At 35.6% G+C, this 18199-nt stretch overlaps 1 protein-coding gene across 4 annotated transcripts in view; it reads right to left on the bottom strand.

The window, feature by feature from the left end:
* NELL2 (neural EGFL like 2) overlaps positions 1-18199 on the bottom strand; it is a 388158-nt gene that overhangs the window by 284549 nt on the left and 85410 nt on the right. The window lies entirely within an intron of this gene.

Here is an 18199-nt window from a genome sequence, read left to right as displayed (position 1 = left end):
TAAAGACCATTACAATGAGGAGCCTGGACTTCCATCTCAACTTGGAAGTAATGAAGCACACTTCCCTTTCCCCATTGGGATATTATCAAAGGAGGCCTACTGAGGAGTCAGGAATTTTATCATCATCCAGCAGTAATGACACCACCCCCACCACAGTGCCAGCAGAAACCATATAGGAAGCTGGAACTTCCCCCAACTCAGAAATAAAAGAAGCTTCCCCCTCAGCTGTCAACAAAGGCAAGTGGGGAATCTAGACTTCTACCTCCACCTGGCAATAACAAGATGGCACCCTCCCCCTGCCAAAGCAGTGTCAGAGAGAGCTGGCTAAAACAGGCGGGTTAAATAAGATTCAAGTCTCAGAACACGATATAAACATGTCCAGGTTTCGGTAAAAAATCATTCATTATACCAAGAACCAAAGAAATCTCCAACTGATTGAAAAAAGAAAAAGAACAGATATCAAGACTAAAATGATAAGGATGTTAGAATTACCGAACAAATATTTTAAAGCAGCATTGACTAAAACAATCATGAACAGACTTAAACGAAGAAAATATAGAATGTTTCAGAGAAAAAGAAAAATGGGAAAAAAATTTAAAACCAAATAGAAATTTCAGAACCAAAAAAATACAATAATGGAAATGAAAAGCTCAGTGGATAAGCTAAACAGCAGAATGGAAATGACCGTGAAAAGAATCAGTTACCTGGAAGACAGAAAAAAAAGCATCCAATGTGACAAATAGACAAAAAAGAAGATAGAAAAAAAAGTTGAACAGACTTAAAGAGCTGTGAGATTATAACAAAAGATCTAATATTTTGTATCACTAGCATCCAAGAAAGAGAGGAGAAAGGAAGCGAGCTTAAAAAACAACTGTTGAAGAAATAATAGCTGAACACCTTCCAAATTTGGCAAGAGATATAAACTCACAGATTCAAGAATCTAAAGAAACTCTAAACAAGATAAAACAATTTTTAACTTCATATCAAGCCATATCATAATTAATTTTCTGAAAACTAAAAACAAAGAACAAATACTGAAAGTAGACAGAAAATCTTGCACATTAAGTGCAAGGAAACAGAGTAACAGTGTATTTCTCAGAAGAAACCATGAAAGCCATAAAGAAGTAGTAAAATATTTTTCATGTGACAAAAGCAAAAAGAGCTGTTTACGTAGAATTGTATACCCAGCAAAAACATCCTTCAGGAATGAAGGAGAAATCAAGACATTCTCAGATAAAGGAAAACCAAGAGAATTTATCATGATAAGACCTACTTTAAAAGAACAGCAAAATAATGACCTCTAAACAGAAAGAAAAATATAAAATAAAAAGTTTTGGAACATCAGGAAGATAGAAAGAACATAGTATGTAAAAAAGAAATAGGTAAATACAATAAGCTTTCCTCCTCCTCTTGAGTTTTCTAAAGTGTATTTGACTATTGAAGCAACAGCTCAAAATTGAAGCAAAAGAGTTTGTGTCCTAAATGTATGTTTTAAAAAATTGCAAAAAATTATATTATAAATGAGTGAGGGTAACGAAACATAAAGAGAGTTAAAATTTCTATACATCACTCAAACTGGTAAAATGACTATACGAGCAATCAGTTACAAGTTATGTATATATAATGGAATACCTACAACAACCACTTACAAAGCTATTCAAAGAGACACACTCATAGACACACAGATAAAATGAAATTGTAAAACAAGTAACCCATGGTAACAAAAAAAAAACAGAAAAATAAAACAAAGAGAGAACAAACATAAAATAAAAAACAAAGTGGCAGATAAACTCAAGCATATAAATAATTTTATTAAAAGTAAATAGTTTACATGCACCAATTAAAAGAAAGAGATTAGCAGAAGGGATTAAAAACCATGACAATATTCTGTTGGTAAGTAAGTCACTTCAAATATAACAGTCTAGGCAGTTTGAAAGTAAACAAATAGAAAATAATATATGCTGAAACTATTAATCAAAGGAAAGCAGAAGTGGCTATATTAATTTCAGAAAAATATATTTCAGAGCAAAAAAATACCAAAGACAGACAGAGATGCCATAAAATGATGGAAAAAAAATCAATCCATTAAGAAGACACAGCAATTCTAAATATGTACTACCAAAAACACAGAAATGCAAAATATGTGAAGCAAAAACTGATAGAATTGAAAGAATAAATGGTTAAATCCACAATTACAGTTGGAGACGTCAACACCCCTGTTTCAACAATTACTTGAACAACTAGCCAAAATATCAAGAATGTATAACTCAAAAATGCCATCAACCAACAGAATCTACTCAACATTTACAGAACATGCCACCCAACAATGACAGAACACACATTCCTTTCAAGTTCCCAAGGGATATATGCCAAGACAGACCATATCTTGAGCCATAAAATAAACTTCAACAAAACAACATTTAAAAAAATTTAAATCACTTAAAGAGTGTGCTTTCCAACCACAACAGAATCACACTGAAAATTAATAACCAGACAATCTCCAAATGCTTTAAAACTAAATATATTTCTAAATAATCCACATGTCAAAGAGGAAGTCTCAGGGAAATTTTTAAAAATACATAAAACTAAATTAAAATTAAATATCAAAATTTGCCATAAAAAAACAGGTAAAGCAATACTTGAGAGAGAAATTTATAGCACTAAATGCATATATTAGAAAAGAAGATAAGTCCCAAATCAATAAGCTCCAACCTCAAGAGCAAAGAAAAGGAAGAGCAAAATAAACACAAATCAAGTGGAAGTAAGGAATTAATAAAGAGCAGAAATCAATAAAACTAAAAAAATAGAGAAAAATCAATGAGCCACAAGTTGGTTCTTTGAAAAGTTCAATAAAATTAATGAACTAACAACGAAAAAAAAGAAAAGATATCAATATTAAGAGATAAACATGAGATCTCATTACAGACCCTGCAGATATTGAAAGGTTAATGTGGGAATACTAAACTCTAGACAAAAAATTTGACAAATGACACAAAATGAACCAATTCTTCAAAAACACAACTTATAGAATATGAAACAGATTACTTGTATAGACCTATAATTTTTAAGAAAAGTGAACTCATAAATTTAAAACTCCAAAAAATTAAATCTCCAGGCCCAGATAGTTTCATTGCAGAATTTTCTCACACAATAAAGGAAGTCATAAGAATTCTACACAATCTCTTCCAGAAAGTAGCAGAGAGAAAAACTACTAAATTCGTTTTATGTAGTTTATATTGCCCTGACACCAAAAAAAAAAAAACAGTTAAAAATAGTACAAACAAGTAAAACCAAAGACAATATGCTTCCTGAGTATATACATAAAAACTGTTAACAAAATATTAACAAACAGAATTCAGCAATATATAAAAACAATGACATGCCATAATCAAGTGGGGTTTATTCCAGGGATGCCAGGCTGGTTCAATATTTGAAAATCAATCCACTATACTGACTAACAAAGGAATGAAATTATTTTATCATATTGACTTATGCCGAAACAGCATCTGACAAAATTCAACACCCATTCAAGATGAAATTCTTAGAAAAATAAGAACAGGAGAACTGTCTCAACCTAATAAAAAGCAGCTGTAAATAAACTACAGTTAACATCATACTTAATGGTGAAAGACCAGATGTTTTCTCCCTAACAACAGGAATAAGGCAAACCTCTCACTCCCAACCATTCTTATTCAACAAAGTGCTGAAAGCTCTGGTCAGTGCAATAAGAAAAGAAAACAAAAGAAAGGAAAAGAAAAAATAAAGAAAAAAGAAAAGAAAAGAAAGGAAAAGAAAAGGAATACAGAACAGAAAGGAAGAAGTTAGAAAGTCAATATTTGCAGATTACATTATTGCCTACATAGAAAATCTCAATAAATCTAGAGGAGTTGGCACTATTCCTTCTGAAACTATTTCAAACAACAGAAAAAGAAGGACTCCTCCCTAACTTATTTGATGAGGCCAGCATCATCCTGATGTCAAAACCTAGCAGAGACACACATACAAAAAAAGAAATTTCAGGCCAACATCCCTGATAAACAACCATGTGAAAATCCTCAATAAAATACTAGCAAACCAAATCCAGCAGCACATCAAAAAGCTTATCCACCATGATCAAGTCAGTTTCATCCCTGGGATGCAAGGCTGGTTCAACATACGCATATCAATAAATGGAATTCATCACATAAACAGAACCAATGACAAAAAAAATATGATAATCTCAATATCATCAATAGATGCAGAAAAGGGCTTTGATAAAATTCAACACCTCTTCATGCTAAAAACACTCAATAAACTAGGTATGGATGTAACGTATCTCAAAATAATAAGAACTATTCATGACAAACCTATAGCCGATATCATACTGAATGGGCAAAAGCTGGAAGCATTCCCTTTGAAAACCAGCACAAAACAAGAATGTCCTCTCTCACAACTCTTATTCAACACAGTATTGGAAGTTCTGGCCAAGGCAATCAGGCAAGAGGAAGAAATAAAGTGTATTCAAATAGGAAGAAGGAAGCCAAATTGTTTTGTTTGCAGATGACATGATTGTATACTTAAAAAACCCCATTGTGTCAGCCCCAAAACTCCTTAAGCTGATAAGCATCTTCAGCAGAGTCTCAGAATACAAAATCAATGTGCAAAGATCACAAGCATTCCTATACACCAATAACACAGAGCCAAATCATGAGTGAACTCCCATTCACAATTGCTACAAAGAGAATAAAATACCTACGAATACAACTTACAAGGGATGTGAAGGACTTCTTAAAGAAGAACTACAAACCACTGCTGGAAATAAGAGAGGACACAAACAAATGGAAAAACATTCATGCTCATGGATAGGAAGAATCAATATCGTGAAAATGGCCATACTGCCCAAAGTAATGTATAGATTCAATGCTATCCCCATCAAGCTACCATTGACTTTTCTTCACAGAATTAGAAAAAAAACTACTTTAAATTTCATATGGAGCCAAAAAAGAGCCCGTATAAACAAGACAATCCTAAGCAAAAAGAACAAAGCTGGAGGCACCACGCTACCTGACTTCAAACTATACTATAGGCTACAGTAACCAAAACAGCTTGGTACTGGTACCAAAACAGATATATAGTCCAATGAAACAGAACAGAGGCCTCAGAAGTAAAACTACATATCTACAACCATCTGATCTTTGACAAACCTGACCAAACCAAGCCATAGGGAAAGGATTCCCTAATTAATAAATGGTGCTGGAAAAACTGGCTAGCCATATGCAGAAAACTAAAACTGGATCCCTTCCTTACACCTTATACAAAAATTGACTCAAGATGGATGAAAGACTTAAATGTAAAACCCAAAACCATAAAAACCCTAGAAGAAAACCTAGGCAAGACCATTCAGGACATAGGCATGGGCAAAGACTTCATGACTAAAACACCAAAAGCAATGGCAACAAAAGCCACAATTAACAAATGGGATCTAATTAAAATAGAGTGCTTCTGCACAGCAAAAGAAACTATCATCAGAGTGAACAGGCAACCTACAGAATGGGAGAAAATTTTGGCATTCTATCCACCTGACAAAGGGCTAATATCCAGAACCTACAAGGACCTTACATTAATTTACAAGAAAAAAACAGCCCCATCAAAAAGTGGACGAAAATAACAGACACTTTTCAAAAGAAGACATTTATGCAGCCGACAAACATATGAGAAAAAGCTCATATTGCTGGTCACTAGAGAAATCAAAATCAAAATCACAATGAGATACCATCTCATGCCAGTTAGAATGGCAATCATTGAAAAGTCAGGAAGCAACAGATTCTGGAGGGGATGTGAAGAAATAGGAACACTTTTACACTGTTGATGGAAGTGTAAATTAGTGCAACCTTTGTGGAAGACAGTGTGGCAATTCCTCAAGGATCTCGAACCAGAAATACCCTTTGACCCAGCAATCCCATTACTGGTTATAAACCCAAAGGATTATGAAGCATTCTACTATAAAGACACAGGCACATGTATGTTTATTGTAGCACTATTTACAATAGCAAAGACTTGGAACCAACACAAATGCCCATCAATGATAGACTGGATAAAGAAAATGTGGCACATATACACCATGAATTGCTATGCAACCATAAAAAAGGGTGAGTTCATGTCTTTTGCAGGGACATGGATGAAGCTGGAAACCATCATTCTCAGCAAACTAACACAGGAAGAGAAAACCAAACACTGCATGTTCTCACTCATAAGTGGGAGTTGAACAATAAGAACACATGGACACAGGGAGGAGAACATCACATACTGGGGCCTGTTGCGGGGAGGGGGCAGGATGAGGGAGAGCATTAGGACAAATACCTAACGCATGCAGGGCTTAAAATCTAGATGATGGGTTGATGGGTGCAGCAAACCACCATGGCACATGTATACCTATGTAACAAACGTGCACGTTCTGCACATGTATCCCAGAATTTAAAGTATATAAAAAAAACTATCAGAACCAATAAGTTAATTTGGCAGGGTCATAGGATACAATATGACATATAAAAATAATTATATTTCTGCATACTAGCAATAAACACATGGATACCAAAATTAAAAATATAATTTACAATTACACAGAAAATTTAAAACTACTTAGGCATAAATCTAACAAAACATAAACAGGTCTTATATACTGAAAACAATATAATACTGATGAAAGAAATAAAATATCTAAATTAATGAATAAATATACCATGTGCATAAATTGGAAGACTCAATAAAGAAATCAATTCTCCCCATCGTGAATAAATGTTTAATATAATTCCTATCAAAATAATGGCAAAAAATGTAGCTATAGACAACATTATCCTAACATTTATATGGAAAGGCAAAAAATTTATATTAAAATTTATATGGAAGGACATTTAGGCTATTCAAACTGGAATAGCTGAAATAGTTTTGAAGAAGGAATAAAGTAGGAAGAATCAATCTACCCAATTTGAAGACATTATACAGTATAGTAATCAATACTGTGTAGTATGGGCAGAGGTATAGTCACATATCTCATATAGACAGAGAATCAAGAATATACCCACACAAATATGACCAATTGATATTTTTATGAAAGAGCAAAAGCAATCCAATGGAGAAGAATCTAACTTTTTCAAAAATGGTGCTGGAGCAACTGAACATCCAAATGTTAAGGGGAAAAAAAATGTTAATTTCAGTCTCACACCTCATGCCAAAACCATCTCAACATGGATCACAAACTTAAATACAAAATATAAAATTTAAGACTTTTAGGATAAGAAAAAGGATAAAATGTTACGGATTTAAGTCTACACAATGAGTTCTTAGAGTTGTCACCAAAAGCACTATCCATAAAAGGTAAAATTGATAAACTAGACACCATCAAAAAGGGAAACTTTTTGTGCGTTTTAAGACCCTGTGAAAAGGAAAAGACATGCTACAGTTTGGAAGAAAATATTTACAAATCAAATATCTGACAAAGGACTACAAGCTAGAATATAAAAGAACTCTTGAAACTCAGCAATTAAAAAAACAGTTAGAACATGGGGACAGTATCATTATGGCACGTGGGAGGCAGGAATAGATTGCAGCTCCAACTCAGATGGACAGAGCAGTGTGTGGAGGCTGCATGATGAATTTTAGCTCCAGATCGACTGCAGGAATAAACCAGGAATCCTGAGAGGACCCACGGACCCTCTTTGAAGGAAGCAGATTGCTCCTGCAGGACACCGGAGACACCCTGAACACTGAGTGCTCCAATTGTGGAAATGGGAAAGGGAGATCCTCTTCTCCCAAACACACACCCCCACTGGGGAAACTGAAGGTCTGTTTGAGGGATGAGTTTCCAAACTTACCTGGAGCTGAGTCAATCTAGAGAGCCCAGTGAAATACAATGGTAGAGGAAGCAGTGGGAAAGGCCCTAGGAGCTCACTGGGTCCCCAAGCAGGCCATTCCTGCCTAGCACCACAGGGATCCTTTGGGAGGATGTCCAGAGGCATGGGGGAAGGCAGAAGGAAATCTCAAGCTGGCAGAAGGACATCTCAAGCTGAACTTTGTAACAATTTAAACTGGGCAAGAAGCCTCCTGGCCAGAACTTGGAGAAGGGGACAAATCTGGTGTGCAGACTCCATAGGTGGGGAAAGAACCAAAGCTCTGTTCTTTTGCAGCTGGGAGGTGGGTAGCCTGGAGCAAGTTCTTAAGTCCAGCTCACCCACCACCTGGAAACAGACTCGGGGCTGTTGGGGCAGGGCACAGTGGGAGTGAGACCACCCCTTTGGATTGTGTGGGAGTTCAGTGAGGCCTGTGACTGCCAGCTTTCCCCCACCTATAATCCTCCTAGGTTCACAACTCCATTGACCTGGGAACCTCACCCCCAGCCCCCATAGCAGCCACAGCAAGACCTGCCCAAGGAGAGTCTGAGCTCAAACATGCCTAGTCCTGCCCCCACCTGATGGTCCTTCCCTACCCGCCCTGGTAGCTGAAGACAAAGGACATATACCCTTGGGAGTTCTAGGGTCCTGCCCACTGCCAGTTCCTTTCCATACTACCACAGCTGATGCTCTCTGGAAAGCGCCACCTCCCGGCAGGAGTCCAACCAGCACAAAAATAGAGCACTAACCCACCAAAGCTAAAAATCCTCAGAGTCCATTTCACCCCCCTGCCACCTCCACCAGAACAGGTGCTGGTACCCACAGCTGAGAGACCCACAGACAATTCATATAACTGGACTCTGTGCAAACAATCCCCAGTACCAGCTCAGAGCTGGGTAGACTTGCTGGGTGGCTAGACCCAGAAGAGAGATAACAATCACTGCAGCTTCACAGGAAGCCACATCCATAGGAAAAGGGGTAGAGTACTACATCAAAGGAATACCCTGTGGGAAAAAGAATCTGAACAACAGTCTTCAGCCCTAGACCTTCCCTCTGACAGAGCCTACCTAAATGAGAAGAAACCAGAAAACCAACTCTGGTAACATGAGAAAACAAGGCTCTTTAACATCCCCCAAAAATCACACTAGTTCACCAACAATGGATCCAAACCAAGAAGAAATCCCTGACTTACCTGAAAAAAAAATCAGGAGGTTAGTTATTAATCTAATCAGGGAGGCACACCAGAGAAAGGCGAAGCCCAATGCAAGGAAATCCAAAAAAGATACAAGAAGTGAAGGGAAATAGATAGCATAAAAAAAATCAAAATTTCAGGAAACATTGGATGCATTTATAGAAATGCAAAATGCTTTGGAAAGTCTCAGCAATAGAATTGAACAAGTAGAAGAAAGAAATTCAGAGCTCAAAGACAAAGTCTTCAAATTAACCCAATCCAACAAAGACAAAGAAAGAAGAATGAGAAAATATGAACAAAGCCTCCAAGAAGTCTGGGATTATGTTAAATGACCAAACCTAAGAATAATTGTGTTCTTGAGGAAGAAGAGAATTCTAAAAGCTTGGAAAACATATTTGGGGGGAAAATTGAGGAAAAATTCCCTGGCTTTGCTAGAGACCTAGACATCCAAATACAAGAAGCACAAACAACACCTGGGAAATTCATCACAAAAAGATCATCGCCTAAGCAAATTGTCATCAGGTTATCTAAAGTTAAGAGGAAGGAAAGAATCTTAAGAGCTGTGAGATAAAAGCACCAGGTAACCTATAAAGGAAAACCTATCAGATTAACAGCAGATTTCTCAGCAGAAACCCCGCAAGCTAGAAGGGATTGGGGCCCTATCTTCAGCCTTCTCAGACAAAGCAATTATCAGCCAAGAATTTTGTATCTTGTGAAACTAAGCATCATAAATGAAGGAAAGATACAGTGTTTTTGAGACCAAGAAATGTTGAGAGAATTCATCACTACCAAGCCACCACTACAAGTACTGCTAAAAGGAGCTCTAAATTTTGAAACAAATACTGGAAAAACATCAAAACAGAACCTCTTTAAAGCATAAATCACACAGGACCTATAAAACAAAAATACAATGTAAAAATCAAAAACAAAAAACAACAACAAAAAAAAAGCCAAAGTACACAGGCAACAAAGAGCATGATGAATGCAACAGCACCTCACATTTCAATACTAACATTGAATGTAAATGGCCTAAATCCTCCACATAAGAGATACAGAACCACAGAATGCACAAGAACTCACCAACCAACTCTCTGCTGCCTTCAGGAGACTCACCTAACACATAAGGACTCACATAAACTTCAAGCTGTGAAAAAAGGCATGTTATGCAACCTGGACACAAAAAGCCAGCAGGGGTAGCTATTCTTCTATCAGAAAAAACAAACTTTAAAGCAATAGCAGTTAAGAGACAAAAAGGGACATTATATAATGGTAAAAGGCCTTGTCCAACAGGAAAATATCACAATCCTGAATATATATGCACCTAACACTGGAGCTCCCAAATTTATAAAACAATTACTAATGACTTAAGAAAGGAGATCGACAATAAGAAGAAAGTTCAAGTAGATAAATATACACACACACACATATATAGTATTCCATCATATATATATGACATATATATAGCCATAAAAAGGCATGAATTAATGGCATTTGCAGTGACCTGGTTGAGATTGGAGACTATTATTCTAAGTGAAGTAACTCAGGAATGGAAAGCCAAACATCCTATGTTCTCACAGATATGTGGGAGATAAGCTATGAGGACACAAAGGCATAAGAACAATACAATGGACTTTAGGGACTTGTGGGGAAGCCTAGGAGGGGGCTGAGGCATAAAAGACTATAAATAGGGTACAATGTATACTGCTCGGTATATAGCTCCTGCAATAATTCATAGGAGACGTGATGGTGTCTTGGACCAGGGTAGTAATGGTAGATTGGTGGGGAGTTAATTTTGCATATATTTGGAAAATAGAGCTGATAGAATTTGCTGATGTGAAATTTTGAAAAACAAAACTAAAAAACAAAATAGTCAAGTTGGAGCTTTTGACTCCAGTGTTTTGTACTTGAGCAAATGGAAGACAAGAGATGCCACTGATTGAGATGGAGACTGTAAGAAGAGCAAGTTTAGATAAGGTGAATCAAGTATTTAAATTTAGATATGTTATATTTAAGGTACCTAATGAACATTCAAGAGGACATATAGAAAGGACAGCTAGATCTATAAGTCTGAGGTGAACGGAGGTCCATATGGGCATGAGAATATGGGGGTAACAGGCATATAGACCACATTGAAAGCCAGGAAGGCATAGGGATTCCCTAGGGAATTATTATAGATAAAAAAGGCACTTAGACATTTTGAGGAAGCAGCAAAGGAAACCAGGGTGGCCAGGGAGACTACAGAAGAAAAAAGTGAGAGCAGTGTCTCAAAGGCCCAGTGATGAGGATGGTGCCTCAAAAAAGAGGGAGTGATCACCTGTATCAAATGCCATTGACAGGTCAAGTAAGATGAAGACTTAATCTCTGGATTTAGCAAAATTCAGAGATTATGCTATTTCAGAAAACTTTTTAGGGGACCCTAAAGCTATTTCAGAAAACTTTTTAGGGGAGAAAGCTGACTTGAAGTAGGTTCAAGAGACAATAGGCAAAGAGAAGAAAGAGACAATAAATGGAGACACTTTGAAAGAAATGAGAAGGCAAATGCTGAGAGATATGTCAAGAGATTTTTCTTTATTTTTACTGGTGAGAAATACTATACATGCTTATCTGCTGCTGGGGATAATCCTGTAAAAAAAGGAAATTAGCCAAAATTGAAAGAGAAAAGAAACTGGAATAAAAATGAAGCCATAAAGTAAAACACAGATTAACTTTACATTTTAACTACATAAAAGTTAAATTTTTTTCAATGGAAATGATACCATAAATAAACAACAAATGACATTCTATAAGACAAAATAAAATACATAATACATCAGTGGTTAATATCCACAATATATGAAGTGCATGTATAAGTCAATAAGAAAAATCAACTAGATGGATTTTTTTTATTGACTTATAGATCTGCCAATCAGATTAGCAAAAATTAAGCAGATTAATAATATCCAGTGTCAATCATAATGTGGGGAAATATGCACTCTGATACATGATTTGCAGCAACATAAATTGACAACACTTTTTTGAAAGGCAGCTTGGTGAAACTATCAACACCGTAAATGTGCATACTCTTTAAATGAGCAATTCCAAATCTAAAAATCTATCCTACTCAAATAATAGTACAAATTAGCAATGACATATGTAGAAGGTGCTCACAGAAGATGTATTTAAAATGGTGAAAAACTGATAAAATTCCAATTATTCATTCATATAGAAAATGTAATACATTCATATTCTAGAACACTAGGCCACTCTACAAAAGAATGAGGGTCTGACATGAAACAATACCATAGTGTACTATTAAGTAAACAAAAAAGCTGTCTATAACCACATTTTGTTTAACAAAACTCTGTATGTGTATGTGCGTGTCTGTAAATATATAACATATGAAGTAAATTGATATTTTAAGATAAAAAAGAAAAAGGTAAATCACCAGTCAAGAATATAAATTATTTAGAAATTACAAAGAATGAATAAAATACCAACTTGTTTGTTTTACCCAAAAGACACCAACCAGAGAGTCCCTTTTATCTTCTTATTTAGCAGCAAGTATTCATTATTTAATCAATTCAACTAGTGAGTTCTATAATAATAAAGTGTGTTTGCATTTTTAAACAATAACTTCAGCAAACGCATCATCCTATTGCTAAATACCTGTCAGTTCTCAACATAATGAGGCAAGAACCCGATTGTTGCTATCATATCCCCACTTTTAGAAATTATTAGAAATAGCACCTGTATTGAATTCCTAAACCCAAGCCACTAAAAGTAGCCTTTAGTAACAATGAGGGTGATGCTACACCCTACAAACAAGAACAGCTCCTAGGGAGTTAAATTATTTCAGCAAAAGTTACAGTTTCATTAGCATAATTCACTCAGGTTTTTTTAAATGAAATAGATAAGTAATCCATCAAAAATTTGTGAGGAGAAAAATAAGTAATGATGTAAAATACTTAGAAGTGTACCTGACACTTGGTTAGTACTCAATAGCATTAGCTATCATTAATAGAAAGGAAGACATGTCAAAAGGAATCAATCCATAATTCAATTCTGATAGTTTTGAAACAGAATGTCTTCAAAATCAGTCATCATTAAGATGTACAAAACCATATGAATACATGAAACTACCTGAAAATATGATAATTGTTAGTTGTAAGTTTTTATAACGAACCCTGGCATACTTTGGTCAACCATTTTTCTAAATACAGTCATATCCACTTCAGGAAGTCCACTGTTCCCCACTGAATGGAGTCTCAGTAGGACACAGCCCTGGCTTCCCGCATTGTCCCCTTCCTGCCTCCCTACCAAGGCTCAGCATAGCAGGGTGGTTGAACATCTAAACCCTAAAGCCAGATCACTGGGTTCACATCCAGGCACCCCTCCTAGTGACAGTAAGCTACTTCACCCCTATGTGTTTCATCTGGTTAATCCACTCTATAATAGTACTTGCCTCATTGGATTTTTGTGAGGATTTGAATGAGTTGATTTAAGAAAGCACTCAAAACAAAGCACTCAGTACATACAAAATACTCAGGAATAGTAGTAGATGTCAGCTATCATTTCCATTTCAAAAAGGAAAGGGCTCAAATCTTCCCACTGTCTTCCCTTGGTATAATTAGAGGCAAGACCATGACACACCCTTCCAACAGACATGCTTTCCAGAGACAGAATCTGATGCAGCACAGCAAGGAAGGGAGGACAGGTAGTACCTCCCTGTGCAGGCGGGAGCAGCACCCTAGTCAGTTATGCTAAGGTCACTGTGCATTTTGCTTCCTGTTTGCTGACCCATCAGGGTACCTCTCATTATTTTCTAGCTCTAATTCTGGTGTACCAGCCTCCCATTAGTTCTGTAAACTGCCCTCTCATCTGCAACCTCCCCAGATCACCTTTCAACCAAGAGTTCTAACCAACACATTAAAATTGTGACTACCAGGAAAATACATAATTGGAATAAAATGTACCAACATTGTAAACATAATTGTTTGAGTGATAGAACTATGAGTAATTTTTAACCTTATTTTTATTATCCTTTATCTTCCCTTTTGTCTTTAATGAGCACTTACTACCTTAAACTGAAAATCACATTATAAATCCCAGGAAGATAATTTGTCACACTCGAACATATCTTGTCTCCCTGATTTGTTATTCAGAATTTTGAGAGTTAGCTGGAATCAGAAATAAAGTTCACCTTTTATAGTAATTTATGCCCTTGTTATTCAAATGTCCTTTGCATTGGCAGAAATATAAACTAATTTAAGATTAGGTTTCCGAGAAATAGGCAACGGTGGCAGGGCATCATTCATTTTAACAACCTCCTTCATCACTCAAGACCAAAGGATAAAAATAGGGTCGTGTCTCATATGACAAAAAGGTTGCACACAACATGAAATGAGAATTTTTTCTGCTGCCTTAAGTTAAGCCTAAATAGGAAAATGATCAGATCATCTCAGTACATTAAGCTACAGCCCAGATATAAATTAGTCACCTAAAGAAAAGCCACATGTACTTCTAGTGCCAAATATATTATCAGTGCAGCTTATGGATGGTACAATTGCAACATATTTACATGCATAGGCTTTGGAATTGAAAACACAGCTGAGCCTCTCACTACTACCTGTGACCTAGGTAGATCATCTAACCTCTCAATGCCTCAGTTTCCTCACCTGTTCAAGAAGATTCAATGTGATAATCCATACTAAGCAAGATGCCTGAAACATAGTAAGCACTCAGTAAATGACAACTATTTTTATTATTAGTCAATAATCCCAATTAGGCATCATTTATAAGGTCCAGATTCTTAAGGCTGATTCTGTGAATAACGAGCAATTTGAATATGTTTTTTTAAGTGCAAGAATGCAGAAGCCAGGAAATAAACAAGGCAAAAACAGATTAATCCACTCTAGTGGATTCATCCAACTAGTGGATAGCACTGGTATTGCGGGGACTCTAGTATAACTAATGAAATACAAAGAGTGAACTACAGTGGTAGAGCCAAATTTATTGTGAGTTAGGTGGCTTTCCTCATTCATTATACAAAATTGGCTGTCTCATCTTGCCACTTTTAGTGATTCCCTCACATGTTAAGGGAGATGGGAGAGCAAGTAGAAAATGGTGCATTTTTTGGCATCCCTTATTAGAAACATTTTTCTGATACTTTTGTTCACTCATTTATTCTAATGGTATTTGTTCATTTGCAAGACAGTATAATGCAGCAATTTAAGAGGACTCAGAGTCTCTTAATCCTGTCTCCACAGTTTACTAACTGTGATAACAGGCAAGTTAAAAATTCTCTCTAAGCCTCAGTTTCCTCCCTCCCCATCCAAAGAGGATAATAAGAGTTGTAAACTTCTATGATTATTTTAACAATTAAATGAACTAAAAGTTGTAAGTGCTTACTTTGCACAATTCTTAGTAAAGAGTAAGCACTCCATACATGTCATTATTATGACTTATATTTCCTATGATGCAATTATACATTCTTTTAAAATATCAGCAAAATTTCAGGATGGGTTTTAACTTAAATAAGTATGAATCTCATGAACGGAAAGTGTTTTAACAAGAATCTACCCAAATAATGGTGCTTAAATCTCATCTACGATATTCCTGTCAAAATGATTATCTAGTTTGAATATATCCAGTGACCAAAAATCATGACTTCCAGACACAGACCATTTCATTTTTAATTTTAAATATTTTTTCTTACATTAAAGCCTAAAGAAAAGAGGTGTCTTAATAATAACGTTTTAGTTTAATTATTCCAACAAGCATTTACTATGGTACTGAGAATCTGTCAATAAAAACAAGGCCAAACAACACTGTAGCTTAAAGACTCTCAGTAATAAACACATCATTAAGTGAAAATTAGGTTTAGTTGTTTCAAAACTAATAATAACACTACTATAAAAGTCTTGTTACAAGAAAAGGAATGCAGCCAAATCACTGAAGATAGCAAAACTTTTTCATGAATAATATAGTTAGGAGCCAAAATTGTATCACCAAGAGATAAGATCAGTCACAAATTGAATTAATTCATAATTGAAGCCCTAGCATCCAACATGATGGCTTGAATAACAACCTCTCTATCTTATTACCCTACATAACTGCACTTAATGTAAAATAAAAGGAAAAAATGGCCCCTTGTAAATTACAGGTAACTTATTACTCTTAATGATGAGGCCAGCAAAACACAAAGAAATCGTAAGAAACAACACTTGGAGCTATTATTCTGGAGATAAGAATTAAGTGGCATTGCATACATTTTTCAAACACCAGTTTTCAAAGGTCCTATGTGAATATTAAGACCATGTATTTAAAAAAGAAAGAAAAGGTATAATAAAGCACTGATAATAAGTGGGGTACTCCACAGCACAGGGGTAGCCAAAAGAGTTAAGGAGTTAAAACAAGCCACTGGATAAAGGGTAGTACCTGCTTAATGCTTAGCTTTCTCATTATCTCAACTCAGTTGTGACTGAAACCAAACAGGTAGAAATTAGAGAAAGACATGGAGAGAAAGGGTTCAAAGAAGTGGCAGGCTCAAGGAACATGAGCCTTCCCTATTGTATCAAGGATGGTCATAAAAGCATACTGTTGTAAGGTTGGGGACCCACTGGGGAGTATGGTCTGCTTTAATGATCTGAAAATGCACATAGCAAGAGTGCAAAAAGTTTAGCTGGCTCACAAATTTTACAAAGGTTTCATAGATTCTACAAAGTCTATTTATGGGCTTCCAAATAAGTATTTCTGAGTAATAGGAAATAAAAGCAGAAAGAGTGAAGGCTTATGGCTAGTTGCAAAAGACCTGACAACTTGGCCAGTTGTGTATATACACAAATATATAATTTTTCTGATATAAAATAATAGGTTGCAATTAGACAAAATTTCAGAAAATACACAAAAGGATGATGAAGAAAATTAAAATCATTAATGGTCTGGCTGGTCATTTTTGTATGTATCCTTTGCAATCTTTTTCATTTAACTGAATATAACTTTGTCTTTCAATGTCAATAAAGTAAACCCACATCCTTTTAAATGGATGTGTGGTATTTTACAGTATAGCTGTATCATAATTTATTTAATATCTAATGTCCTATTAGTTCCTACATTTTCATTCTTAATAAAAATGTTTAATACATGTTTCTTTGTGCATCTGTACAATTATTTTCTTAGAATAAATTATTAGAAATAAAATTGCCAGTTCAAACGGCATTACATTTCAAAGGGATTTATGTTATATATACCTTCTCATTTATTTCATTCAACAAACACTTTTTGAATGTCTATTTTGTTCTAGGCTCTGTTCTAGGAACATAGGAATATAGAAGTAAACCAAAATGATAAAAAACAGCAGCCTCAAATAAAGTTAATACGTAAAATATATAGGTTATGTGGTGATAAAAATCTATAGAAAAAGTTAAAGTAGGAAAGGAGAATACAGACTATGAGGGGATGATATTTAACATAGGATGACCAAGGAAAGTTTCATTAAGAAAGTGATGTCTAGTGTAATCCTGAAAGAGAAGCATCACCCTGAGGCAGTGGCCTACCTCATAAGTTCAACAAATACCAAAGAAGCCTGAGTGGCAAGAGTGGAATGAGCAAGGGACAGAATAGTAGGAAATTAGGCCAGAAAGATAAGAAAAGGCAGGGAGGAAGATCATTTAGGGCCTAAGAAGCTAATAAAATAACATTGGCAGCAGGTAGAAAGCCACCAGATAATTCTTTGAATTGAATTTCAGTATAATCAACTTGACTGCAGTGTCAGAAACTCACTGTATGGAGAATGAGGAGTTGCAAGGGTTAAAGCAAGGAGATAAGTTTGGAGGCTACTGCTAGTGGTGGTTTGGACAAGGTAGGGTTGTGAGAAGGGTCAACTCTGGAGATGTTTTAAACGGAGAGCAATAAATATTTTCTGAAGATTAATGTGCAAGTGAGAGATACTCAAATCAAGAAACACTTCAAGGATTTTAGCCTGAGCCTGTGGAAGAAAGTAGCTACCATTTATTGAGAGGAGATGGAGAAGACTCAGGTTTGAGAACGAGTAAGCTTGAGGAAAGTGACAAATTTGACTTCTAATATGCATAGTTTGATATTCAAATTAAATATCCAAAGATATTTATATTCTAATGAAGGTGCAGTTGGGCCACTGGATACA

This window comes from Rhinopithecus roxellana, chromosome 10 (genome assembly GCF_007565055.1).
Source record: "Rhinopithecus roxellana isolate Shanxi Qingling chromosome 10, ASM756505v1, whole genome shotgun sequence".
Taxonomy (NCBI): Eukaryota; Metazoa; Chordata; class Mammalia; order Primates; family Cercopithecidae; genus Rhinopithecus; species Rhinopithecus roxellana.
This window is presented reverse-complemented; position numbering and strand designations above follow the sequence as displayed.